The sequence below is a fragment of the Solanum pennellii genome, chromosome 1, assembly GCF_001406875.1.
Source record: "Solanum pennellii chromosome 1, SPENNV200".
Classification (NCBI taxonomy): Eukaryota; Viridiplantae; Streptophyta; class Magnoliopsida; order Solanales; family Solanaceae; genus Solanum; species Solanum pennellii.
The window spans coordinates 36,851,925-36,855,175 of NC_028637.1; positions in this window are offsets into that span (position 1 = coordinate 36,851,925).

Sequence of the window (3,251 nt, forward strand, 5' to 3'; positions counted from 1 at the left end):
GCAGGTATGACGGATCGTCACAGGCACAACGATCCGTCGGTGTTCTCCGTTCCATAACACTTGAACTCTTGAAAATTGGGTACTGGGACTACTTCTCTGATCTTCATGGCGAACCAGCAGTACGGACCGTCAAAGCTACGACAGTCCGTCAGGCACTCCATAATCCCACACTTGGTTAGACTTCCCCATCTTCCTTCAGCAGCTGCACTACGATGCCACCTACGGACCGTCACAGTCACGTCGAACCGTCACAAGCTCCGTAGGTGGTACTTTTCTGCATTTCTTGCTCAAAAACCTCCGCCTTCATCTTTTAGACAGATTTCCTGCAAATAAAGAGAAACTTACATAAAAATTAGTACAAAAAGGCTTCTGGACACACTAAACTTAAGGAAAAGGTATTAAAAATACTGTGAAACCACGGTATATAAAGTATAAAGAGGGACCAGGTCCAACAAACAAAAAGAAGGTGTAAAAGATGATGATCAAAAAGGAAAAGAGTTGATATTCTTAGCACTCAAAGTATCCTACTTTAGACGGTGTCTGACTTATTAAGAAAATGAAAAAAAAGAAATTGTAAAAAAAGGGATGAAATATCTACTTTGTTATTGACCTTTTTATCTTGGTGGCCTTGAGTAAGTTTGCTTAATCTTTCTGTCATGAGAAACTCAAGCTTGTGTTGGAAGCTTTGCCAATTGTTGTTGCTATCCCTGATACTACAATAGTTCACCTAAAAGCTCAGCTTCTGAAACAGCGAATCAGAAGACCAGGTTAAGAAGAACTTGCTTTTCTAAAGATTTAAGATGAAGCTCCGGCAGCAAAGAATACTGAAGTTTAGGAGATAATTCTGAAAAAAAATTTTGCTAAGGGATCTGCAAAACTAATCCTGATCTTTTAATCCCTCTCATAAGATATCCCACTCTCCTTAAATTCCCATGTAATTCCTCATTCTTGTTTTTAATCAAAAATAAGTTGGTGTTGCATTGGTTCACATTCATAGTAATATTTGCAACGCTTTGATTGTTGATCTTTTATTTATCAATGAAAAATACCTTGTTTTTATTGACTTCTTTAATTACATTATGTTGTTTTCCCCATGCTCAGTTCATTCCAAGTGGCAATGAATTTCCTTGAACTACAATTCTGGCAATTTGGTTTACTCTTTAACACTTATTAAGAATGTAAAAAGGGGAAATATTTTTAGGGTATGAGATCAATGATGACAATCAATGATGTTATGAGATCAATTATGACATGGACATTAAAATATAGGGAAGAAATGCTACTTGAAGAAGACATGGTTATGCCGATAGGGGGAAGAAGTGATACTTGACGAGGATATGGTTGTGCCGATAGGGGGGAGAAGTTGAAAAAGATTATCATCATCAAAACGAGAAAAATTTTTCTTTTGTTGTTGATGTGATGTTTTTATGATTTAACAAACTTCTGGAACGATACAAAAAGGGGACGAATATAGTTACCCTAAGAGGCATGCTCATAAGGGGGGAGAATGTGAATAAATCTCTTATCATCAAAAGAGGGGAAAATGTTACTTAGGAGTTGATGTTATGTTTTTATGCATTAACAAACTTAGGGATCTACGAGGGACCAGGTCCAGGAAAGGGTCTTGGGATTGATGAAAAGGGAAATGAGTGAATAAACTCAGCATGTTAAATATTTGTGTGTCTTCATCAAAAAGGGAAAATGTTCTATTCTAGGGTTTTTTGATGATTCTCACTAATGTAGGGACCCAGTTCTTGACGGAGTACCTCCATCCAGATCAAAAGTGGTGCACATCTGTAAATCTATATTTACAACTGTCTTGTTAGAATGGTTGTGAGATGTTCAGAGTACTTTATCAAAAGGAAAGGCGGACAAAGTTGCTTGTTTAAGTGGTAAAACCCATGTTGGCAATTGATATATACAAAAATAAACTAACAACATTAGTCATTCAAGAAAAGAGAAAGCTAGAAAGTATTTTCATGAACTCAAGCAACAAAGAAATCAGCAAGGGACCTTTACCGTAAAAGTGTGGGTATGATAAAAAAACAAGAAGTCAGTAGTCAAAAGGATGCCAACGTTGATTTGGTTGGTGCACAACCTTTCAAGTCTCTGGGCATTCAACAAATGACCTTTTCCCAGGGGTTTGTGTCCATTTTTATATAGTCTCTTCTCCAAAACACAAACTCAAGATGCAACAAAAAAAAATTAGATTTTCTCTGAAAATTCATAAGCTTTAAAGAAAGTCATCTTCAAGGAAGAAAAATACTTATACTCAACAAAGGGACCTAAGGGACATTATAGAGAGCGTAACATCTTGTTGAGTTTGAGTTTTGTGTATATCATTTTATACGTTTTTTCATCTTGAAAGTCTCAAGTACACAAACAAAGACCATCTTAGTGAATTATTCTCAAAATCACACCAGGACCTGATCGATCTGCAAGTGTCAGAGTGTCCTAGGAGATATATTTCATTGCTTACATTGTTAATGTGTTCCTAGTCCATAAAGGATTCAAATCTCTTGTTCGGTTTGTAAAAGTATATATTGGTTAGGAGTCCTAATTTAGTGGGCACTGTTGTATTTGCCTAGTGAAAATTCTAAGTCATTTAGGAGCTAGTTGATTTAGTTGGAGGTTTTTTGTCGGATTAGTTAAAGTATAAGTTATCTAGGGTTGATTCTTAGTGAACATTGTGGTATCTGCTTCGGATCAACAAGTAATCGATTATTACTTAGCCTCGAGATTAGTAGCTTAATCTCATTTAGCGTTTTATCTGTGTTTCAATTTTTTTTGAAGAGATTAGTGAAAACAATTGAAAAACTTGTAGGATAGGTCGTGGTCTTACTCCCTTGAGCAAGGAGGTTTCCACCTAAGGTGTTGATGTTGTCTTGTGTTTCATTGTTTACTCCTTATTACGATTATTATTGAGTCAAGGGACCTGGTCCGTCGACTGATAGTGGACACACATATTCTTCAATGGGGTCAATTAACCCTTCCCAATCATTTACATCATGAATATATTTCCATTTGTATGCTAATTTTGTTTCATTGTCATGTAATTAGTTTCCTTTCCTCTCTAGCTTTTAAATTTTATATATGGATTCATTTTTGGAGAAAACATTGAATTTTTAAGAGTTATTAGCAGTATTTTCTCTGTTTCTTTGGCCAAGAAAAAAGAATTAAGTACTATATGGAATGGAATTTTGTTCGGGTTTTATTTTTTTGCAATGACAATTATCATATATATATATATA